We start from the raw sequence: 26,469 nt of genomic DNA, 5'->3' as shown, positions 1-26,469 counted from the left end.
ATCGGTGATCTAGTGGGTGGAATCATCAGGAGATAATGTCTCTCAGAACATCGCAGAAGATGTTTCTCATTTCACCTCATCAATTCAAGCGTCTGACCCAGTCAGACACGTCCATCAGACAGACGGCGGAGGAGAATTTGGATGCTGAAATGAGAGCGATATTAAACGAGCCGGGTTTGACTTCTTATGAAAAAATCAAGAGATACGATGCTCTTCTCCAGAGGTATCTGACTTTACTTAAGCAAGGTGTCAAAGAAGAAAAACAGCGGGTCAGTTTAACGCTGCAGCGTGACACAGAGGTTCCTGAACATGAGCGGTCCCAAGAAAAACAAGGCCCAGGGCAGGACGAGGCCCCTAAGGATCAGGTTCTTACGGAAGTACTGAAAAGCCTTCCTAAACACAATCGTAAAAATGCCGAGTACATTTTGAAGAAATTATCCGAAAGAAGTGAGAGTTGGACTTCGCGAGGTGAATTTGTATTTAAAGGAAATGTTATAAAAGGGTCCCACATGATTGATTTGTTGAAAAATCTCATGCTTCCGTTTAAAAAATCTGGAGCATCACAAACCCGAGGATGGTCTGATTTTCTACACTCCATGTCAGAAGTAAACATACCTATATCTTCAGTCATTAACCCTTATGCTCGTGAAGAATATAGACGTTTCAAAACAGAGGGTACATCGATTGAAAATGGGGGTACACCCCCCAGCGTTAAGCAGAGAAGAAAAAGAAGAAGAAGGCAGATAACTCATTCTCCCTACTGGTCGAGATCTGAGCTGGAAGATCCAAAAAATGCTGATGGGAGATCAAAAAGGTCTCTTCGTAAGACGACAGTACCACCCCGATGGATTACATTTTCATCATAAACCGTTATAAGAAAAATGAAACATGTAGTCTATTTCTTTTATTCAATAAAATATTTATTGATTATATTTTTCAAGTCTAACTTCGTTCTCTACTTCACACACTAACATATGATATCATTACACAAATATTAAATCATAAGAAGAAAAAAAAAAAAAACAATGAAAAAAAAAAATAAGACATTTTAAATTCCATAACAATCCAGAAACATCTCCAAAGAGCATGTTCCGTGAGTATAAAATGTACAACTTTGATTAATGACACATTTCTGATATTTTTTCACAAAGTTAGATACCATTAAATCATTCTTAATCACATCTCCGTTGTATTTCGACAACACTTGCTGCATTGATAATCCGCACGCTCTATGACATAGATAAAAAATGCAATGGTCACCGCACACAGTGGACAGAGTGTTTTGAAGCTGATTATTATGATACAATATTTTTGAGGATCTGTCTTCTAAAAATGTTACGATGCTTGACGGGTAGAACTCGAAATCCGGAGAGAATCCATAAGAGTCAAAAAAAGCTGGATTGACCATTCTCATCCAATGTCAGAGCTAGCCAGTGTTCCCCCGGCATGTGTGAAGGATGTGTATTCACGATAAAGTAGGCCGGCCCTGGGAATTTGTCAGCTAGCAGCGGCAGCTGGTCGCACGGCCACACACCGCAAAACAAATCTCCCAGCAGATGACGCATCAGGCTCTCAATTTCATGATTATTCATGCCTGATTAGATTAATAATAATCCACCAGCTCACGCCTCTTTGAATCAATCTCTAAAATAGAATCATAACAAGCGTAGATGATCAGCGTGGTGGTATGAGGCAACGGGTTTCTGAAGCGCATTTCCAATCTTAAATTCCCACTGGAAACTGGAGATAGAGCATCTGTGTCCTCACCCGGGTTAAGATTAAATGTGAATAGAGAGTATCCTTGATTAAATTCCTGACGTGTTATACTCAGTGGAAGATCTTTTAGATGTCGTCCTGTAGCCGTAAACAAGTTGTAATACTCTCTCACTGAAAGACCTTGGTTAAAATTTGGCTGGAAGGCTTTAGCAGGAATTTGTCTGCCATCCTTACACAAAGCTAAATATTCCATATCAAAATGATTAAAGTCAAACGGATTGAGATTGTGTGTTCCTGTAAAAGCGTCATGATCCAGTAACGCAATCACCACATACTTGGGAAAGATGCCTAAGAAAAGATTCTCTTGGTTGCATACCCTTGAATTTTCAGGGATGGAATATGTTTTTACATTCACACGTGAAAGTGGATACAGAGCATTTGCTTTCATTAAAGCTGAAGCGTGCCCCAGTCGTACAGCTGGAGAGACAGTAACTTTTTTGATAAAAAGAGATGCTCCTAATATCCTGAGTTTGTAAGTGGAGTCTCTTGCGGCCATGAGACAAAAGGCATCTTTGGCTCTTGTAAGTTTAATTTTAAGGTCAACAGAGTTTAAAGGAAGTCTCTCGCAGAAAAATATGTCTGCATGCAGGGGGCCTAGGAGATGTACCTCCCTGGAATTTGCCGTAAAGCCTGCTCTGCTGTTAAGACCTTGGTTAGGGCCGTTAGTTGTAACAATAGAGTTCAGAGCACCTGCAGTGTCTTTATAAAAAAGACCAGAGCTAAACTGGGTTTTTAAAGAATCCTCAGAAAAGTTTAACAATGTCTCAATCATGGCTCTATATGGATGTGTAGCGCTGGATTGTGAAATCATTCGATCTCCGAGAGTGACGTCACACTGACTGAAGATGGTGTTTAACGGGTAGTTGATGAGCCCTACAGGTGCATCATCTGGCAGGTTTGTTCCATTCTCGTTAGTAATTTTCACTCTGAGATGCAACAGCGTATCGTTGAGATCCAGATACTTTTCTCCGTCTCCCGGAATGAAAAACTCGATCGGCCCTCCATCAGTGATTGCTGATAAAGGCTGGATCTCAGTGTAAATTTTATCTTCGATCGATAGCTGCGTCATCGGGGCAGAAAATAAGTCCAACTCTGCCAGCGTGCACTCTGATGATTTGTTATGTAAAAGAGCCATTATTTAAATATATCAAAACTTGCGGATGACTTCCTTCCTCTTCGTTTGTCAGCTGCGACTGATCTCCTTTTTCGCGTTTGTCGTTGTTTTTTAACCGTCCTTAAACGATCACCAGGGGGTCTTGTTCTGGGTCTTTTGGATAAAACCATAATTCCTGAACCTTCTTGACCGTCGATGTGTGTAGAACCACTCATTTTACTCACGGCTCTACCGATGACATCCGAAGCGATATTTGATGCAGCCGTTTTAAGATGGGGTTTTGCAATTGCAAATCCTTTTTTAACCAGAGGGGATACGAAGCGGAATAATTTTGAAAATAATGATCCAATTCCGCGTCCGTACATGACCGGGGCCCCATAAAACCCTGGCAGATTACCGCCTGATTGACTTACATAGTAATTTACAAAGCGATTTGGATCACGTCTCAGACTTAGCTGTGCCATGTTCTCTCTTGCCTGCTTGATGCAGTGTTGAATGACCAGCGTAATATGAATGATAACCAATCAATCTTAGAGGTTATATACATATCTCTGGAATAGTTTATACAAATAAAATTTATCTCAGGCTACGTTGTGATATCACCGGTCTGAAGTGTAGTCTTATGACGGTCTTTCCATAGATGAAATTTACAGGAACGTTTTGGTCCGATTTAATTTCTATATTGATATTTTCAATATGTCTTCTGGAGACTGGAAGGTAGTGGGCGGGGTTAAACGTCTGAGTAATCATATCACTGAATGTGCCTTGTACTTTGACGGTCCGCAGTAAAGGTGCAAAAGTGTCGCCTACTATTTGAGGGCTGACCACGTCGCTGTAACAGTATAGGTGATAGAAACCAGCCTTTATATCCGCCGGAAAAGGAGCCAGTTTTGGTTCAGAAACATGAATCCATTCCCCTGGTTTCACGCCCATCATATAAGCTAGAGTGCTGAAGAAGCGTATTTCATACGGACTATTTGCTTGAAATGCAAATCTCTTTTGAACTTTGCTGAATTTAATGCGTAAACCCGATTTCAATTTTTTGAAAAACATTTCCATCTCTGTCTCAAGTTGAATAACGCTGTTATAGTAGCCACTTCTGATCCTTTGCGTATTGATCTCCACATCACCAACCTTCCTCCATTCAAAGTAGGCATCATAATCCGGTAAATTATGCCATGTATGAGGGTATGAAATCTCGGCTAATGCAACCATCCATTGGCCTTCTAAATCAATATGTTGAGCTAAATTTACACGGAAACTTGAACTGGTATTATTTTTAAACACTTCCATGCTAGCATTAGATGGAAGAGTAACGTAAAAGCCATCATCCTCTACCTGACGGTTCATGATGCTGTGTCAACTGTGAGGTTTAGTGCAAACCTTTTTATACGTTTCGAAGTTCATCAAACTTGATCCAACTGTTGAATTTCTCAGGCCAGTTTTTCCAGCTTACAAAAACCTGTTTGACTCCCTTGACCGTACGTCGTTTTAATATTTTTTCCACTTGATACATCTTGTCGTTAAATATTTTTACTTTTTGAAGTTCCTCAGCGTAAAAGGAACCCTCGATAGGTTCTCCATCCAAATCTTTGAGTTTGTATACAGGAGGAGATCGGGGTATCCGGTCATACACTGTAAACACTTCATCCGTAAAACTCTGTTCGTATTTTTTGTCAAACACTCCACGGACCTTGGATATTCTGACAAGATCCCCTTGTTTAAACGTTGTCACTGAGTCCTTGCAATATCTGTTGGACTTGACATCATACAGATTCTGAAACACTTGAAAGGCATTTTCTGGGGTCACTTCCATAGGGCTCATTATAATGCTGGAGTGGTAGGAATGGTTGTAGCTTCTAGCTAGGTTTTGCAGTACATCGACGTACCGCCGGGTATTGTTAGCTGTAAAATATCTCCACATCCTTGTTTTTAATGTGCGGTTAAATCTCTCGACCACTGAAGCTTTTGCTTCACTCGCTGTGGCAAAATGTTCAATACCGTGTTTCTCCATTAAAGCTTTAAATTTCTTGTTAAAAAATTCTTTACCGGCATCAGTCTGAAGTTTTTTGGGGATCTGACTTTCTGTAAAAACTGATTCAAATGCCTTTACCACCTCAACGGCTGTTTTCCTCTTCAAAACTCGTACATACGCCCTTTTTGAAAAGATGTCAATGACTGTTAATAAATAATTATAACCATCATTTTCCATGGCCAGAGCTTGCATGTCACAGAGATCAGCCTGGAACTGCCTCAATGGTCTGGTGACAAAAACTCTGTTGATTTCTTAGGAGCATTCAATTCACGGGATGAATACTGGTAGACGGTCACTGGGGTTTCGCACAGAACTGACATACCTCTTGGCCGAACCGAGGTCTGATTTTCAACCATGGTTGTTGAAGTTGATGTTGGATCCTCATCATCGGTATAGTATGTCACGACGGGAATTCCGATAGGTATCTCCGTTGAGGAAGTATATGATGCAGTTGCTTGTTCATCATCATCATCTTGGCACGCGTTGCGTTTCTCCTCCGCTTGACGATAAACTCTCTTAACTCTAGCCATTGTTGAACGGGTGTTCTTTTTTTTCCAACGAATGCTGCATGTAAGGTGCAGAGTTTTATCTCTGTATTTAAAGTAAACACTAAGGCACGCCCTATTGTTTTCATTGGGTTATTCAAGGTTTAACGATGCTTACAAACACACCCCCTCTATTTTTAATTGGTGCTGATGCCAAACAGTTTCCGATAATACCATATTTGTCTTGTTCTATTTATAACAAACACACCCCTGTGTTTTAATTGACTCATTTAAGGTATTGCCCCTAATGACGACAACCAATCAGCATCCACTGTTACGCCCCCCTTGGACACACCACCTGCTTGACCACGTGACCTCCTGCCCACATGGCAACCACATGGCGCCCATATGGCCCCCGCCGGAAATCCCACCCTCACCGGAAGTCCCACCCACCTGTCAAAAAGTTTGATGAAAGGGTGTACTTAAATTCTCTTACATCTATAGTTATTATAAATGTAGCAGCTAAACAGAAGGTGACCTATTTGCAATTAGACTGCTTGTCAGAGTTCTGTTCAACTCTATAGTCTATATTCCAAAGTCATCTCCCTGTCTTCTGCTTACTCAAGTAAAAGGAAATGTATTGCAGTGATATGGACATTTTTTTCAGGAAACTAGTCAGTGAACAATCAGACAAGTCTTAGTTCAGCACACAGTAATTGTACCTGTCATCAGTTCATCATTTCGAGCGTCGTACAGCATCCCTCAGGAAAAAGGTCTGCCCAGCGCGGGGATATTCAGATGACTGGAGTCCATGTCTTCTAACTGAATGAAAACACAAAACTATGTCAACCACAGTGCTTGAAGTAGATTTAGTCACACACAACACCCCCCTCCCCCCAACACACATACACACAAAGACAGAGAGATTAAGGGAGGGATGGTGAGAGAGGAATATAGCATAAAGGAACATAGTTTAAGTCAAAAGGTAAATAAAAGTTTTTTTCAGTTAGTAATTATTGAAAATGGGACTACAACTCAAGGCGAGTAAAGTCAAACGGATTGAGATTGTGTGTTCCTGTAAAAGCGTCATGATCCAGTAACGCAATCACCACATACTTGGGAAAGATGCCTAAGAAAAGATTCTCTTGGTTGCATACCCTTGAATTTTCAGGGATGGAATATGTTTTTACATTCACACGTGAAAGTGGATACAGAGCATTTGCTTTCATTAAAGCTGAAGCGTGCCCCAGTCGTACAGCTGGAGAGACAGTAACTTTTTTGATAAAAAGAGATGCTCCTAATATCCTGAGTTTGTAAGTGGAGTCTCTTGCGGCCATGAGACAAAAGGCATCTTTGGCTCTTGTAAGTTTAATTTTAAGGTCAACAGAGTTTAAAGGAAGTCTCTCGCAGAAAAATATGTCTGCATGCAGGGGGCCTAGGAGATGTACCTCCCTGGAATTTGCCGTAAAGCCTGCTCTGCTGTTAAGACCTTGGTTAGGGCCGTTAGTTGTAACAATAGAGTTCAGAGCACCTGCAGTGTCTTTATAAAAAAGACCAGAGCTAAACTGGGTTTTTAAAGAATCCTCAGAAAAGTTTAACAATGTCTCAATCATGGCTCTATATGGATGTGTAGCGCTGGATTGTGAAATCATTCGATCTCCGAGAGTGACGTCACACTGACTGAAGATGGTGTTTAACGGGTAGTTGATGAGCCCTACAGGTGCATCATCTGGCAGGTTTGTTCCATTCTCGTTAGTAATTTTCACTCTGAGATGCAACAGCGTATCGTTGAGATCCAGATACTTTTCTCCGTCTCCCGGAATGAAAAACTCGATCGGCCCTCCATCAGTGATTGCTGATAAAGGCTGGATCTCAGTGTAAATTTTATCTTCGATCGATAGCTGCGTCATCGGGGCAGAAAATAAGTCCAACTCTGCCAGCGTGCACTCTGATGATTTGTTATGTAAAAGAGCCATTATTTAAATATATCAAAACTTGCGGATGACTTCCTTCCTCTTCGTTTGTCAGCTGCGACTGATCTCCTTTTTCGCGTTTGTCGTTGTTTTTTAACCGTCCTTAAACGATCACCAGGGGGTCTTGTTCTGGGTCTTTTGGATAAAACCATAATTCCTGAACCTTCTTGACCGTCGATGTGTGTAGAACCACTCATTTTACTCACGGCTCTACCGATGACATCCGAAGCGATATTTGATGCAGCCGTTTTAAGATGGGGTTTTGCAATTGCAAATCCTTTTTTAACCAGAGGGGATACGAAGCGGAATAATTTTGAAAATAATGATCCAATTCCGCGTCCGTACATGACCGGGGCCCCATAAAACCCTGGCAGATTACCGCCTGATTGACTTACATAGTAATTTACAAAGCGATTTGGATCACGTCTCAGACTTAGCTGTGCCATGTTCTCTCTTGCCTGCTTGATGCAGTGTTGAATGACCAGCGTAATATGAATGATAACCAATCAATCTTAGAGGTTATATACATATCTCTGGAATAGTTTATACAAATAAAATTTATCTCAGGCTACGTTGTGATATCACCGGTCTGAAGTGTAGTCTTATGACGGTCTTTCCATAGATGAAATTTACAGGAACGTTTTGGTCCGATTTAATTTCTATATTGATATTTTCAATATGTCTTCTGGAGACTGGAAGGTAGTGGGCGGGGTTAAACGTCTGAGTAATCATATCACTGAATGTGCCTTGTACTTTGACGGTCCGCAGTAAAGGTGCAAAAGTGTCGCCTACTATTTGAGGGCTGACCACGTCGCTGTAACAGTATAGGTGATAGAAACCAGCCTTTATATCCGCCGGAAAAGGAGCCAGTTTTGGTTCAGAAACATGAATCCATTCCCCTGGTTTCACGCCCATCATATAAGCTAGAGTGCTGAAGAAGCGTATTTCATACGGACTATTTGCTTGAAATGCAAATCTCTTTTGAACTTTGCTGAATTTAATGCGTAAACCCGATTTCAATTTTTTGAAAAACATTTCCATCTCTGTCTCAAGTTGAATAACGCTGTTATAGTAGCCACTTCTGATCCTTTGCGTATTGATCTCCACATCACCAACCTTCCTCCATTCAAAGTAGGCATCATAATCCGGTAAATTATGCCATGTATGAGGGTATGAAATCTCGGCTAATGCAACCATCCATTGGCCTTCTAAATCAATATGTTGAGCTAAATTTACACGGAAACTTGAACTGGTATTATTTTTAAACACTTCCATGCTAGCATTAGATGGAAGAGTAACGTAAAAGCCATCATCCTCTACCTGACGGTTCATGATGCTGTGTCAACTGTGAGGTTTAGTGCAAACCTTTTTTATACGTTTCGAAGTTCATCAAACTTGATCCAACTGTTGAATTTCTCAGGCCAGTTTTTCCAGCTTACAAAAACCTGTTTGACTCCCTTGACCGTACGTCGTTTTAATATTTTTTCCACTTGATACATCTTGTCGTTAAATATTTTTACTTTTTGAAGTTCCTCAGCGTAAAAGGAACCCTCGATAGGTTCTCCATCCAAATCTTTGAGTTTGTATACAGGAGGAGATCGGGGTATCCGGTCATACACTGTAAACACTTCATCCGTAAAACTCTGTTCGTATTTTTTGTCAAACACTCCACGGACCTTGGATATTCTGACAAGATCCCCTTGTTTAAACGTTGTCACTGAGTCCTTGCAATATCTGTTGGACTTGACATCATACAGATTCTGAAACACTTGAAAGGCATTTTCTGGGGTCACTTCCATAGGGCTCATTATAATGCTGGAGTGGTAGGAATGGTTGTAGCTTCTAGCTAGGTTTTGCAGTACATCGACGTACCGCCGGGTATTGTTAGCTGTAAAATATCTCCACATCCTTGTTTTTAATGTGCGGTTAAATCTCTCGACCACTGAAGCTTTTGCTTCACTCGCTGTGGCAAAATGTTCAATACCGTGTTTCTCCATTAAAGCTTTAAATTTCTTGTTAAAAAATTCTTTACCGGCATCAGTCTGAAGTTTTTTGGGGATCTGACTTTCTGTAAAAACTGATTCAAATGCCTTTACCACCTCAACGGCTGTTTTCCTCTTCAAAACTCGTACATACGCCCTTTTTGAAAAGATGTCAATGACTGTTAATAAATAATTATAACCATCATTTTCCATGGCCAGAGCTTGCATGTCACAGAGATCAGCCTGGAACTGCCTCAATGGTCTGGTGACAAAAACTCTGTTGATTTCTTAGGAGCATTCAATTCACGGGATGAATACTGGTAGACGGTCACTGGGGTTTCGCACAGAACTGACATACCTCTTGGCCGAACCGAGGTCTGATTTTCAACCATGGTTGTTGAAGTTGATGTTGGATCCTCATCATCGGTATAGTATGTCACGACGGGAATTCCGATAGGTATCTCCGTTGAGGAAGTATATGATGCAGTTGCTTGTTCATCATCATCATCTTGGCACGCGTTGCGTTTCTCCTCCGCTTGACGATAAACTCTCTTAACTCTAGCCATTGTTGAACGGGTGTTCTTTTTTTTCCAACGAATGCTGCATGTAAGGTGCAGAGTTTTATCTCTGTATTTAAAGTAAACACTAAGGCACGCCCTATTGTTTTCATTGGGTTATTCAAGGTTTAACGATGCTTACAAACACACCCCCTCTATTTTTAATTGGTGCTGATGCCAAACAGTTTCCGATAATACCATATTTGTCTTGTTCTATTTATAACAAACACACCCCTGTGTTTTAATTGACTCATTTAAGGTATTGCCCCTAATGACGACAACCAATCAGCATCCACTGTTACGCCCCCCTTGGACACACCACCTGCTTGACCACGTGACCTCCTGCCCACATGGCAACCACATGGCGCCCATATGGCCCCCGCCGGAAATCCCACCCTCACCGGAAGTCCCACCCACCTGTCAAAAAGTTTGATGAAAGGGTGTACTTAAATTCTCTTACATCTATAGTTATTATAAATGTAGCAGCTAAACAGAAGGTGACCTATTTGCAATTAGACTGCTTGTCAGAGTTCTGTTCAACTCTATAGTCTATATTCCAAAGTCATCTCCCTGTCTTCTGCTTACTCAAGTAAAAGGAAATGTATTGCAGTGATATGGACATTTTTTTCAGGAAACTAGTCAGTGAACAATCAGACAAGTCTTAGTTCAGCACACAGTAATTGTACCTGTCATCAGTTCATCATTTCGAGCGTCGTACAGCATCCCTCAGGAAAAAGGTCTGCCCAGCGCGGGGATATTCAGATGACTGGAGTCCATGTCTTCTAACTGAATGAAAACACAAAACTATGTCAACCACAGTGCTTGAAGTAGATTTAGTCACACACAACACCCCCCTCCCCCCAACACACATACACACAAAGACAGAGAGATTAAGGGAGGGATGGTGAGAGAGGAATATAGCATAAAGGAACATAGTTTAAGTCAAAAGGTAAATAAAAGTTTTTTTCAGTTAGTAATTATTGAAAATGGGACTACAACTCAAGGCGAGTAATCTACGCAAATTACAGTAGAAGTTCTGTAAAAACATAAAATATCCATCTTACTTTCTCAGTCTGTCCTCACAAAGAGAAGATGTTCAGATCTGCTGAGTCAGCTGGGAGTCTTCGGAATCTCGTACTGGATTTTCCAGTGTGATGTTCTGTCAGTTTCCATGGGTAATTATCCTGTTGAATGACTTTTCACTCTCCTCCTCTTCACTAGCATCCATACCAAATATGGCGTTGTAACACATGTAATTCTGTTGACGTGGGTTTAATAATCTGCTCATTAGTTGGAATTCTTATCACACAGCACAAATAGCAAATTATAATACTGTGGACTGCCATATTGAGTAAAGACTGGAGTGTACAACCTTGTAATAAACTGATGACTAAAATAGTAAGGACATAATAAATAGAGTTGTGTCTAAAAACTATGTATCAAATTCAGATCAGAAAGAAATGCAGAGCAGACATTTGCAACATATAAAGTAAAAATAACAATTATTCATAAGCTCAAAAATCCCAAAATTATTATAAAACAGGACAACCTCAAAAAACAGGACAACATTTTGATCTGAGTGTCTAAGTTTGGTAACAATAAATTATTAACATCACATTATTTTAGTATCGCCGGAGATAAATCGGCTTGACTTCTGCTTTCTGTCTCTATTGAAAGACATGATGCTTTTTACTTACAACAGATTGACTTTTCAGTTGATCCTTTTAATGTGCCTTTCCTGGGTTGAATTACAACCAAAGCTCGTATAAACTGTAAAAAGTGACAGTTGTTTTAAGATCAAGTCCAGTTTGAGAAATAATGAACCAATCCAAATTACAGGAGCAGCAATGATGAAAAGAGATATTGTTGGTACATAAATTAGTTCTGCACAGACTTAACTCTGCCAAGTTGGTTTTTGCAGAAACAAATTAACGCCACCTATATTTTGTTTTTACTATAAGAAAAAAAGCTTGTTATCATGTCAAAATACTAAGATAATTTTACAGCTTTGCAAATGCTTCAAACACCCTGCTAAAAGCATAATATACCTTTAACTTTCTCTGGCATTCAACCATACAGGCATCATTACTGGCAATGATCCTGTGAACTTTGCAGAAACGAAACCATAAAGCTGTCAGTGACACCATACTTTGTGACAGTTTGCTCACACCCAGCCTTCACTCCATATATGGATTTAAATTAGTATAACAGATAAGGTAGCAATGAACTCTGGAACAACACTACCTCCTTTTTCCTCAGAACACATTAGGGAACCTGTTCTAAAGACCATATAAATCCATCGAGCCTTCAAATTCTTTAAGATTATTTTATTAATCTACAAGCCTGTAGATTAATAAATTGCTGTACAACTGCTGTAGATTCTCATTCATCTAAGAAAACCCCAAGTATGTAGGACTCCTAAGACAATATAGAGTTTAGCTGCATCCCAGATTCTGTTGAACTGGACATACAGTACAGACCAAAAGTTTGGGCACACCTTCTCATTCAAAGAGATTTTTTTATTTTCATGACTATGAATATTGTAGTTTCACACTGAAGGCATGAAAACTATGAATTAACACACGTGGAATTATATACTGAACAAAAAAGTGTGAAACAACTGAGAATATGTCTTATATTCTAGGTTCTTCAAAGTAGCCACCTTTTGCTTTGATTACTGCTCCGCACACTCTTGGCATTCTGTTGATGAGCTTCAAGAGGTAGTCACATGAAATGGTTTTCACTTCACAGGTGTGCCCTGTCAGGTTTAATAAGTGGAATTTCAAGCCTTATAAATGGGGTTGGGACCATCAGTTGTGTTGTGCAGGAGGTGGATACAGTACACAGCTGATAGTCCTACTGAATAGACTGTTAGAATTTGTATTACGGCAAGAAAAAAGCAGCTAAGTAAAGAAAAACGAGGGGCCATCATTACTTTAAGAAATGAAGGTCAGTCAGTCTGAACAATTGGGAAAACTTTGAAAGTGTCCCCAAGTGCAGTTGCAAAAACCATCAAGTGCTACAAAGAAACCGGCTCACATGAGGACCGTCCCAGGAAAGGAATACCAAGAGTCACCTCTGCTGCGGACGATGAGTTCATCCAAGTCACCAACCTCAGAAATCGCAGGTTAACAGCAGCTCAGATTAGAGAACAGGTCAATGCCACACAGAGTTCTAGCAGCAGACACATCTCTAGAACAACAGCTAAGAGGAGACAGTGTGAATCAGGCCTTCATGGTAAAATAGCTGCTAGGAAACCACTGCTGAGGACAGGCAACAAGCAGAAGAGACTTGTTTGGGCTAAAGAACACAAGGAATGGACATTAGACCAGTGAAAATCTGTGCTATAGTCTGATGAGTCCAAGGTTGAGATCTTTGGTTCCAACCACCGTGTCTTTGTGCGGCGCAGAAGAGGTGAACGGATGGACTCTACATTCCTGGTTCCCACAGTGAAGCATGGAAGAGGAGGTGTGATGGTGTGGGGGTGCTTTGCTGGTGACACTGTTGGGGATTTATTCAAAATTGAAGGCATACTGAACCAGCATGGCTACCATAGCATCTTGCAGCGGCATGTTATTCCATCCGGTTTGTGTTTAATTGGACCATCATTTATTTTTCAACAGGACAATGACCCCAAACACACCTCCAGGCTGTGTAAGGGCTATTTGACCAAGGAAAGTGATGGGATGCTGCACCAGATGACCTGGCCTCCACAGTCACTGGACCTGAACCCAATCGAGATGGTTTGGGGTGAGCTGGACCGCAGAGTGAAGGCAAAAGGGCCAACAAGTGCTAAGCATCTCTGGGAACTCCTTCAAGACTGTTGGAAAACCATTTCAGATGACTACCTCTTGAAGCTTATCAACAGAATGAAAAGAGTGTGCGGAGCAGTAATCAAAGCAAAAGGTGGCTACTTTGAAGAACCTAGAATATGAGAAATGTTTTCAGTTGTTTCACACGTTTTGGTTCAGTATATAATTCCACATGTGTTAATTCATAGTTTTGATGCCTTCAGTGTGAAGCTACAATATTCATAGTCATGAAAATAAAAAAATCTCTTTGAATGAGGTGTGTCCAAACCTTTGGTCTGTACTGTAGATATCATTGATGGATAGGCATGACCAGGAAAATAATAAACAGAAACATGATTCAAAACTTCAACTGTGAAAAACATGGGGAAAAACCCACAACCAAAAAACAAACAACCCCAAATCATAACAGAAACTAGTTGAGCACCTGCTTTGACAATCAAATGTCTGAGTTTTCTATGGCGTATACTAGTTTGTGTCTGCACAAGCTTCACTTTCGATTTGCATTGGTTCGCTCCTCTTAAAACAATCGATCGAGCACACACATCTATACATAAAGCTGTCAGCGGGCCTGGAAGAGTATTTCAGCATGATGAAAGTTAAAGACCATAATAAAGGCACTGCCATTGATATCATTTGTGAGCCAGATCTTCCACAGGTGCTGCTGGTCATCTTCTACACTGCCATCATTCAGTCTGTCCTGTCTTCATCCATCTCAGTGTGGTTTGGATCATCCACAAAACAGGACAGGTCCAGACTGCAACGAATAATCAGGACTGCAGAGAGAATAATCAGAGCTGACCTTCCCTCCATCCAGGACTTATACAGGTCTAGGTTCAAGAAAAGAGCTGCCAAAATCTCTGCAGACCCCACACACCCTGCACATAAACTGTTCAGAGTTTTACCTTCAGGCCGCCCCTACAGAGCACTGTTCACTAAAACCATCCGCCACAAAGACAGTTTCTTCCCCCAGGCTGTTTCTCTGATGAACATTCAATAGAGTACAGAACAACAGCATACAGATGTTGCAAATGCACCTTTTCTATTCGATATGTGTATATTGTACATTGTAAATTGTAAATTTGTATATTCTGTAATGCAAAAACAGAACAAAAGAGCAAAGTGTACCGGAGTCAAATTCCTTGTTTGTATGCACGAACTTGGCAATAAAGCTGATTCTGATTCTCATTCTGATCTGGCTGTCTGGGTACAGGGTCCTGCTCGAGCCATGTTTTTGAATATGTACAGGCCTCCGAAACCCAAAACAAACTTTTTCAGTGATTTCAGTGACCTATCTGTGATATGTGTTTCTTATGACTGCTTAACCATTGTGGAAGACTTTAACATCCAGCAATCAACACATAAATGAGGACATATTTTGGACTTGATCATCAGTAAAGGTCTAAACATTTCCAAGGTCTCTGTAAGTGATGTTGCCATATCTGACCACTTTTCTGTTATTTTTGAAAACATCATTCCCAAAAACTCAATTAGCCAAAGAGATATTATACGAAAACACATTTTAAGGACAGTGCAACTGAAAGCTTTAACAATGTTTACTCTTCCACGTCATCTCTCTGATGGCAAGAGAGGAAGATAGCACACAGGAACATCGCTTAAGACAAGAAACAGATTTTTTTCAGTTAGGAATATTTGAATAAAATCCAAGGTGGTAATCTAAGAATCTTAGAGCACAAGTTCTATAAAAATATTAAAATATGCATCTTACTCTTTCAGTCTGTCCTCATGTGGGAAGATGTCCACGGCCCATATTCACAAAGAATCCTAAGACTATTAGTAGCTCCTAGTGATGTCATTTTAAGAAAAATCTTAAAATTTCTCAAATGCTAATAGTTTTCTTAGAATTCTTAGAATTTTACCACCTTTTAAATCAATGTTAAAAACCCATTTGTTTAAAGTTGCCTCTAACTGTTCTTTTTAAACTATTAACTGAAAGATCATTAATTTCAGTTCAACTTTTCTTTACTTTCCTTTATTATGCCACTGCAATGTGTTTTATTTTTATTTTCTTATGCTTCATCATGTTAAGTACTTTAAATTGTCTTGTTGCTGAAATTTGCTATACAAATAAACTTGACTTGCCTATCCATCCATCAATGATATTTCTATCCAATTCACAGAATCTGGGATGCAGCAATTGTCTTAACAGTCCTAAGTGTTTAAGTTGAAGGCAATTGGACTTCTCCTGTTTCTACTTAAGCACTTAGGGTTGTTCTGGATGATTAAGAATTTACAGCAAATGCAGGAAGGTTCTAGATTAATAAAATAATCTCAAAGAATTTGAGTGCTCAATGGATTCTAAACAATCTTTATCACAGCTTTATGGGGGAAATTACATGCAAGAAATCAAGAAAGGGTTTCCATTTTAAATTTAAAAGCATTTCTTACTTCTGCCTTCAAAACTTGTTATGCTCACCTTCAAAAGGCCGTCACAGCCTTCTTGGGGTGCACTTGTTTCCTTACAATGGGTGCACTTGTGTGTCTGCAGTTGTTTGCTACAGCTCTTCACCGCCACCCACTGGACGTATGGAACAACAACTTTCAGTTTTTGCTCAGCATGTTACTATTGTCAGGGAGTCAGCCTGTATTATGCATTTTTCACATTGTTATAAAGAACTGTTTGTTTTTGTCATTCTACTGTTTTCTAGCTGGTAAAAACTTTCAAAACATGGATTTTGGCCTTATGACTTGCGATCACTTGATTTAAATGACAGGCGGCTAATCTCTTTTGTTTGTCATTAAATATGTTCCAAACCCATCTTAAATGCTGTTCCTCATTTTAATCACACTTTCTAATGCCACATTTTATTACTAGAAATATATACTACCGGTCATAAGGTTTAGACAGACTTTCTCATTTAATGGTTTTCTTTATGTTTATGACTATTTACATTGTATATAGATTCTCACTGAAGGCATCGAAACTGTGAATGAACACATTTGCAATTATGTAGCAAACAAAAAACTGCAAAATAACTTTAAATATGTTTTATATCTTAGATTCCCTAAAGTAGCGGCCCTTTGCTGTGATGACCGAAATATTAACCTTTGGCCGTATCTCAATGAACGTCTGAGAAGTTCTTTCCAGACTCTTTGGAAAACCATTTCAGGTGAACACCTTATGAAGCTCATGGAGAGAATGCTAAGAGAGCAAAGCAGTAATCAAAGCAAGGGGGGCTGCTCTAAAGAATCTAAAATAGAAAAATGTTTAGAGTTATTTCACATTTTTGGTTTGTTTACTACATAACTCCATGTGTTTAATAATTCATAGTTTTGTTGCCTTTGGTGAGAATCTACAATATAAATAGTCATGAAAATAAAGAGACCCATTAGGTGACAAAGTATCTAAAACTTTTTACCGGTAGTGTACTTTTGATCACAAAAGTGTGAAAGAAGAAGCAAATATTGTTTGCTAACTTTTCGCACTGAACCTATTAGTTGATGAGGTAAACCGTTAAAATAGGTTTAATTTGTTTTTATTGGGTTGATGTTTTTTCTGTAAAGCAGAAAGCAGAAGGCACCAGTTTAGATAAATACATGTACTGCTTAAGTTGGGATTGCCAGGATGAACAGAATTAGATAATCTGGGCTTTTAAGGAAATAAATTAGCCCGGGTTTTATTATTTTCAGCAATGTTAAATCAGCTCCCAAACTATATAATAGAATAAACACAACATACTACCTAAAGTAAACTAAAAGTATTTTTTTACTGATGTAGTTTGCAGGATAAACAATTGGAAAACTGTAAATGATTAAAGCTTTTTTAGTCCAGCCATCCCACGTTCTATACTTTGGGTGCACTGTGAGCAAGCAGTCTGTTTCGACAGCAGCTTCAACTCTTTTCTTTTCTTCAGAAGTGTTGTGTGTTCCTGCTTTTTCCACTTTGTTGTGCACATTATGGAGCCTACTGTTTTGTGAACAACTTTGTTTTTATGTTGGGAGACAGCATGAGTGGCAAATGCTCCCATTGTTTACATCAGGAAGCGGTTAGCTCTTTGTAGGTCTATTTTGCTGGCTCCCTCGGAGTGACCTGATATTCACTGCAAACTGAGGAGAAGGAGACATGGGACTCATGCCGGTGTTATGTGGGCACTGGGCGTCACAACTGGAGGACAAGGTACAGACCAGTCATCCTGTCCATCGTCAGGGGAAATATGAGCTCACTTCCCAACAAAGTGGATAAATTGCCAGTGCTAACCCGGTTTCAGAGAGTCAATAGAGGGAGCAGCTTAATTATACTGACTGAGACGTGGTTAACCGTGCCAACTCCAGACACACACATAAACATGAATACTTTTTCATTTTGTCTGGGTTGACAGAGCCAACAAGAGCACTAAGAAGAGAAGAGGAGGTCTAGATGTTTCTGTGAATGGTTGATAGTTAAATGCTCAGAGTTCCACAATCAAAGAGCCTCGCTACCGTAAGGGCATTGAGCTGCTAGTTCTTAGCATGAGGCCATAGTTTTTGCTGCGGGAGTTTACACGTTATTGCATTAAAGGTGTTGGGACTCCAGCCATAAAGTGAAACGTGGATGAACATGGACTCTGAACTGTACACAAAGACCTGTATGAACCTCTGCACCGTTCAACATCACACTAACCTATTCCTAACACAACCCAGGAAGAGAAGGGAGTCAGACCTGGAATCTCTTACCCATGGGCACGTTGGCCTCTCCACTCAGTCTCATTCCAGCTGCAGGCAGTGGCTAATGGAGGGACCAAACCATGTGTCAGCTAAAAGCCTTGAAACTTGCGAATGAGTAAGGCTTCTACTTTTGAAGAATCCTTGGATCCAAAAGAGACTACGATCACGTCGATTGTATGCAACAAAGTTAAGTAATGAATTGCTGTTTGAGTACCAAGCATTCATTCATAAAAAGGGAGTAATAAGACAAGCGTGGGTTGACTTTTCTTCTGAGGCCTCCAGAACCAGCCATCGTTGAAGTGGTTTTCCGTTGCGGCCTGGAGAAAAAGGCATTGGGACACCAGTATCGCACTACTTTCTGCGTGCCATGGCCAGGAAGCGAGAGCTACCCCGCCGAACCGCGGCCAATGAAGTTGCAGCAACATGCCTTTGTTGTATAGATCAATCCACACGTGAAATGACTGGGATGAACAAGTTCGCTTCCCAAAACCAGCGCCCTTTGGAACCCCTTCTTCAGCATGGTTCATGCAAGAGGTGGTGTTTGGGCAGAGAAGATTAGTTTAGAATGAAATAATCTAAATAACGTTCGTTTCATGACGTTTGGTTTTTGTTTGTGTTGAGGAAAATTAGCTAGGTGCTAGCAGACTATCTGCTTAGCTAATGATATGTTCTGTGCTGTGTTTTCAAAGTTAAGACAATTTGTCCACTGGTCCCAAACCAGACCCCCTCTGGCCCTCGGCTGCGCCTAGCAATCTTGTCCATAAAAGTTATGAACAGGACCGGTGACAAAGCCTCTCTCAGTCCCTCTCTTCAGCTGCATGTCCAAAACATGCAGCTGAAGGTCTGAATACACGACAACAAAGTCGATCATCGATCTCCTTCCCAGGGTGGCCTGGTGCCAAGTGCACTGATGAACACCCTTCTGCTTGAACATGCGGTTCATTATAAACATTCTGTGACTAGCACATAAGTCCAATAATGAAACAACACTCAGATCGGGGAGGCCATTCTTCCTAATCACGCCTCTCCAGGTATTACTGTCGTTTATCACGTGGGCATTGAAGTCCCCCAGCAGAATAACGGAGTCCCCGGGAGGGGTACTATGCAGCACCCCTGACAGGGACGCCAAGAAGGCTGGGTACTCCGCACTGCTGCTCGGCCCATAGGCCGAAAGACAGTCAGAGACCTTTCCCCGACCCGAAGGCCCAGAGATTCGACCATCTCATCCACTGGGGTAAACCCCAACACGAGACGGCTGAGCTGGGGAGCAACAAGCAAACCCACCCCAGCTCGCTGCCTCTCCCCACACGCCACTCCAGAGTAGAAGAGAGTCCAGCCTCTCTTGAGGAGGTGGGTTCCAGAGCCCACACTGTACGTGGAGGTGGGCCCGACTATTTCTAGTCAATATCTCTCGACCTCCCGCACAAGCTCAGGCTCCTTCCCCCCCAGTGAGGTGACATTCCACGTCCCTAGAACCAGCCTAAGCATCCGGAGATCGGGCTGCCGAGGTCTCAACCTTCGTCCACTGGCCGATCCTCTTTGCACTGGTCCCTCATTGTTCCCCCTGCAGGTGGTGGGCCCACTAGGGACGGCCTCGAGTCTCTCGTTTGGGCTTGGCCTCCAGGCACTCTCCGACGAGTCCCGATCCCAGGCCTGGCCCCAGGGTGGGACGCAAGCTCTGCCGTACCAGGCGACATCACATGCATCTTGAACCGCTCTTTGTCTGACCCGTCACCCAAAGCCTGTTTGCCATGGGAGACCCTACCAGGGGCATTTAAGCCTCAGACAACATTGCCTTATCATATCATTCGAGCACTCAAATCCCTCCACCACGTTAAGGTGGCGGTTCACGGAGGGGTAATATTAAATATTAAATAATATATTCCTAATAATAATTACAACAAAAGGTATGTGTGAGTGTGTGTGTGGTTGGGGGGGTATATATACCTTCTGCTGCAACATACTGCGATGTCATACACAATGTTACCAGCAGACTACAAACACAGCATTCCAGGCCCTTTTTTTGATATCCGGGGACTTTTATCCCCCATCCATCCATCCATCCATCCATCCATCCATCCATCCATCCATCAGTTTCACTACTAGTAGTTAAAAATGGATTTAAAAATTCAATAACACTTGATTGTTTTGGGGTTTTTACTGTTGCAAACTATGTGTGAGATGTGTGTGCAGGGTGTCAGATCAGCAGGTGAAACTTCTCCACTGCTGAGAAACTGCTTAGACAAGATGCAAAAACACCTTCAAAGGTTTCAGTCTCACACAAAAGTACAGCACACAGAGCAAATATGCACACTAACCAGCTTACAAGCAGGCTCACTCTCACCATATCCAAATTCATGCATACACAGCTGATGACACAACAAGCCTGCTTATGAATGTGAGGTATCAGCACAGTGAATTTTACAGAACAGCTTCTGAGGGAAGATTTGTGCAGTAATGGGAAGTTTGAAGGACATGTTTGATTGATGAGGTTTATCCTAATCAAGTTTTTTTCATGAAGTAATCCAAGTGAATCATAAAATGAGTAAGGCACAACCATTTGAAAAAAGCCCAAAACTTTATCCAACAGTGTTTTGTCTTAATGCATTACTAAGGTCAAAGAGCAGCTGGTATATTTAAAAGACTGAGTTGAACTGGAATCCATTTTAAATTTTTATACTCAACTACAAAACAGATTTGTCTTGGTGAAATTTGCTTTTGCTGCTCCACTTCCCTCTGTGTGGAGTAAATCATAACGCTAGTGTGATGGGTAGTTCTCAGCCAAATCTGTGTGGAATGCAGCATCTTACATATTGTATTTAGGATGCTCTAAGAACCACATCACTGACCCTTTAAGACAATTCTTGGTTAGCTGTAATATTGAACATTGTCCAGTGGGTGATGCTATTGAGCCATGTCTGATAGAAATCTTTCCTTGCTTCTGATTGCTATGGTGATGATGAGTGTTCATTATGGTCCCCTGCAGACTTGGTGTTCCCACAGTTAACCTGAGAGGAAACACAGCACAAGGGTCTGCCTTGGGATGAGCCGTTTAGTCTCCAGGGAACAATCAAAAGCCTCCTTTAAATAGACTGTAGTTGATGTGACTTGGAGAGTCGGAGCTTAGGCAAGCCATGCTTGTCTGAGCATCATTACAGTAAACATCTGTCTGATAGAACCAAGCCCAGAAGCATCTCATTACAGAAGCTCTTCAGCAGAAATCTGAGCAGCAGATGGATGGATACACCATGCTGTTTAAGCTGTGGGAAAGGAATGTTCACAACCGTATACTCAAAAAACATCAGATTTAAATTATTTCATATCAAAATAACCCCCAGTCATAACCCCCTCTCAAAAAGTTTACAAAAACCCTAACTTCGATTTATATGTAACAAAGCTACATAGAAATAGAATACACTCTTGAATTACTCTCTATGCAGTTAGAACAAACTGTATGGTTTAGGTAATGCAGTCTCAGAAAACTTCGAGACATGAACTCAAATGAGAAATACGTGAACATTTTGAACACAGAAAGTAACAGAAAAAGTCTTCCCTGTGCCCTTTAACTTTGTTGCACATACAATGCTGTGATAAAATTTTTTCCCTTTACATTTTATCTTGTTTTGCGTTTTTATACGTGTTTCAGTTTTTTTTAACACATTGTAAAATAGCTAGAAAAAATACAAAAAAGCACTTATCAGCTTGGCCTTATGTGAAAAGCTATTGCTAGTTTCTATTCTGCCTCTTATGATTCTAGGCAAAGGGGAGTAGCAATTTTAATTTACGGAAATACACTGCTCAAAAAAATAAAGGGAACACTTAAACAACACAATATAACTCCAAGTAAATCAAACTTCTGTGAAATCAAACTGTCCACTTAGGAAGCAACACTGATTGACAATCAATTTCACATGTTGTTGTGCAAATGGAAAAGACAACAGGGGGAAATCTTTGGCGATTAGCAAGACACACTCAATAAAGGAGTGGTTCTGCAGGTGGGGACCACAGACCACTTCTCAGTACCTATGCTTTCCGGCTGATGTTTTGGTCACTTTTGAATGTTGGTGGTGCTTTCACACTCGTGGTAGCATGAGACGGACTCGTCAACCCACACAAGTGGCTCAGGTAGTGCAGCTCATCCAGGATGGCACATCAATGCGAGCTGTGGCAAGAAGGTTTGCTGTGTTTGTCAGCGTAGTGTCCAGAGCCAGGAGGCGCTACCAGGAGACAGGCCAGTACTTCAAAAGAGGTTGAGGAGGTCATAGGAGGGCAACAACCCAGCAGCAGGACCGCTACCTCCGCCTTTGTGCAAGGAGGAACAGGAGGACCACTGCCAGAGCCCTGCAAAAAGACCTTCAGCAGGCCACAAATGTGCATGTGTCTGCACAAACGGTTAGAAACCGACTCCATGAGGATGGTATGAGGGCCATGAGACATATTTTCAGTTGTTTCACACTTTTTTGTTCAGTATATAATTCCACGTGTTAATTCATAGTTTTGATGCCTTCAGTGTGAAGCTACAATATTCATAGTCATGAAAATAAAGACAACTCTTTGGATGAGAAGGTACTATATATATTAAGCAGAGTATGGGGTAAGAACATTGTCAAAAACAATGTGTACGTAAAGACCTAAATGTGTGCATATTAGTCAATAGTTGTGCATAAGTAAAATCCAAAAGAGGTATTGTATATTTTCTCTATAAGAATACAAAATAAAATGTTACAGATTCAAGAAATTACAAACACAATGTTCAAGTTTACAGTTGTGGTTTATTCTTTATGAATACAATATGCTATAACAGTTTGTGAATACGATTTCTTTTCTATGAGAATACAAATTTACATCAGCAACTTGGCATCACGTGATCTCAGGCTGGTTAGTGGAGCACAGAGTTAGCCGATTCGCGTTGCCCATGCGCTATCACACTCCTCACCGCCAGTAAACGTCACCAGCCTCAGAAATCGCAGGTTAACAGCAGCTCAGATTAGAGAACAGGTCAATGCCACACAGAGTTCTAGCAGCAGACACATCTCTAGAACAACTGTTAAGAGGAGACTGTGTGAATCAGGCCTTCATGGTAAAATAGCTGCTAGGAAACCACTGCTGAGGATAGGCAACAAGCAGAAGAGACTTGTTTGGGCTAAAGAACACAAGAAATGGACATTAGACCAGTGGAAATCTGTGCTATAGTCTGATGAGTCCAAGTTTGAGATCTTTGGTTCCAAAAACAATATATAAAAACATAACATACCCTAAATTTAAAAAACAAAAATCTAATTACAGTTGTAATCACAAATGTGTCTTTGTGCGGCGCAGAAGAGGTGAACGGATGGACTCTACATGCCTGGTTCCCACCGTGAAGCATGGGGGGAGAGGTGTGATGGTGTGGGGGTGCTTTGCTGGTGACACTGTTGGAGATTTATTCAAAATTGAAGGCATACTGAACCAGCATGGCTACCACAGCATCTTGCAGCGGCATGCTATTCCATCCGATTTGCATTTAGTTGGACCATCATTTATTTTTCAACAGGACAATGACCCCAAACACACCTCCAGTCTGTGTAAGGGCTATTTGACCAAGAAGGAGAGTGATGGGGCGCTGCACCAGATGACCTGGCCTCCACGGTCACCGGACCTGAACCCAATCGAGATGGTTTGGGGTGAGCTGGACCGCATAGTGAAAGCAAAAGGGCCAACGAGTGCTAAGCATCTCTGGGAACTCCTTCAAGACGGTTGGAAAACCATTTCAGGTGACTACCTCTTGAAGCTCATCAACAGAATGCCAAGAGTGTGCAGTAATCAAAGCAAAAGGTGGCTACTTTGAAGAACCTAGAATATAAGACATATTTTCAGTTGTTTCAAATTTTTTGTTCAGTATATAATTCCACATGTGTTAATTCATAGTTATGATGCCTTCAGTGTGAAACTGCAATATTTATAGTCATGAAAATAAAGAAAACTCTTTGAATGAGAAGGTGTGTCCAAACTTTTGCTCTGTACTGTATGACTAACCATGTGCCATGCAGTAGACGTTTTATGTACACGCTCAGGACTGCCCTCTCATGCCAGTAATGTTTAACTGGTCCTTGTACCTGGTTCCGTTCTGGCCAGCCTCTGGTGCAGTATTCCATGACCTGAGAACAAACACTGTCCTCGAGCCGCTGTGTCTGGAGCTCAGCCAGGTATCTATCACTCATTGGAAGATTGTTCAGCAGTGAGAAAGTCAAGCAAAGCTTGTACCTTAATTAACCCTGTTCATGAATGAATACCGGACACACAAACAGCAATTCATTCCTACTTAACTTAATGCATATGATCGCGTGATCGTATGACACTCTTGGATCCAGTTTGCGGAGTTATGTCTGTTTGCCATCAAAGAGACATTAGTGCGCTGTGTCCCTCCGTCCAGTTCCTCTGGGGACCTGCGTGAAGAGGTCAGCTTGTTGCAAAAGCGGTGTTTTTATTCGGACACTGACATCACAGGAAGTCTGCTGTTACCCCTTTTCCTGGCTGTGCTGGAAGTAGGTTAATGCGATTTATTTTGAAAGTTCCAGAAAGGTTTGTACTGGCCTTTAATTTTGTAACCTATAGCTGTGGTTCCAACATGTCCTTCATCAGGCCACTGTCTGCTCGCTTAACAACCCTTTTTAGAGGAGATCTTGAGAGTGTCAGCTGTTGTGAGGTTTTTCTCTGGTGTTTGTGTGTGATAGAGTAGGAGTACCTCATTAAACGCATCCTGAATCTCTGGATACAGGGTGAGCCTGATCACCAAGTAGACTCACAAAAGGTTTGTGGTTTGTTTCCAGTTCAAAGTGTAGCCCGAGGGTGAAATCACTAAATCTCTCACAGACCCACGTCAGTGCAACTGCCTCTTTTTCCAGTTGTGCATATTGCCGGTCTGTGTCTGTTAGTGATCTGGAGGCATAAGCGACTGGTGACCAAACCTCTCCATTCTTTTGCAGCATCACTACTCCTAACCCATAGGAAGAAGCATCAGCTGATATTTCAGCTTATTCTTAGGGTCATACAGCTGGAGCACAGGAGTGGAAGAAAGTTCCTGTTTGAGGCTGCAAAATGCCCTCTGTTGCTCGTGCCCCCAACACCACTGGTTTCTTTTGGACAGCAAATCCCTTAGTGGTTTGTCCTTTTCAGCCAGGTTAGGAATGAACTTCCCCAGCTGGTTCACCATGCCTAGGAAGCTCCTCAGATGTTTGTTGGCTCTTTCATATCCTGCACAGCTCTTGTTTTGTCCGGATTTGGCCTCATCAAGTCAGCTGAGATGATATGGCCAAGGAACTTCATTTCTCTTTTGCTGAATTCACACTTTGACATGTTGAGTGACGCCTACTTTTTCAGCCTGCTCTAGGACAGCGTGCACTCTCACTCTGTGCTGCTCCTCTGAAGTTCCCCAGATGAGGATATTGTCCATGTGACAGACAACACCTTCCAGGCCTGCAGTGACCCCTGTCACCATCCTATTCTGAAAATGTCCTGGAGCAGAGCTGATTCAGAGGCGGTTAAAGTGGTAATGTCTAAATGGGGTATTGAAACTGGTATAGAAAGAGGACTCTTTAGATAAAGGAATTTGCCAAAAGCCCATGTTTTCGTCAAGCTTTGTGAAATATTGTGCACCAGTGAGCATGCCTAAGGTTTGGTCTACAGAAGGGAGGATGAACCTTTCCTGGCACACCGACTCATTTAGGTCTTCCTCGCAGTCTCTTGATCTAAGCTATCAACTCTAGCCACTAGATTAATTTTACTGAAGCTGGTCTGCTCAACAGTGCCACCTGTAGACCTCTCACTATATAGTCTTTCTCTGTGGTGCTTTTCTCTCTTTATGAGAGTGTCTCTGTAGCAGACCCTAGGACAGATAGTTTACTATTTATGTGGTTCCAGACGAGTCAACCCATGCTGAATACGCGATGTCAGAATATTGCATGTCACTGATTGGGTTGGGGGCAGCGTCACTAGTCACAACATACATTGTATAATAACTAACTAATATCTTCAACTGTAAAATCCTTGTACGCTGGGTTTACTGTTCATATGACCACCATAGCAAACTAACAT

General features: G+C 41.3%; 1 pseudogene; it reads right to left on the bottom strand.

The window, feature by feature from the left end:
• The window catches only part of LOC124881852, a 40,326-nt pseudogene extending 14,453 nt beyond the window's left edge, over positions 1-25,873 (bottom strand).
• Between the last annotated feature and the right edge of the window lie 596 nt (positions 25,874-26,469).

This window comes from Girardinichthys multiradiatus, chromosome 15, assembly GCF_021462225.1.
Source record: "Girardinichthys multiradiatus isolate DD_20200921_A chromosome 15, DD_fGirMul_XY1, whole genome shotgun sequence".
Taxonomy (NCBI): domain Eukaryota; kingdom Metazoa; phylum Chordata; class Actinopteri; order Cyprinodontiformes; family Goodeidae; genus Girardinichthys; species Girardinichthys multiradiatus.
Note: the sequence above shows the minus strand (reverse complement) of the source record. Positions and strands in the feature narration are given on the sequence as shown.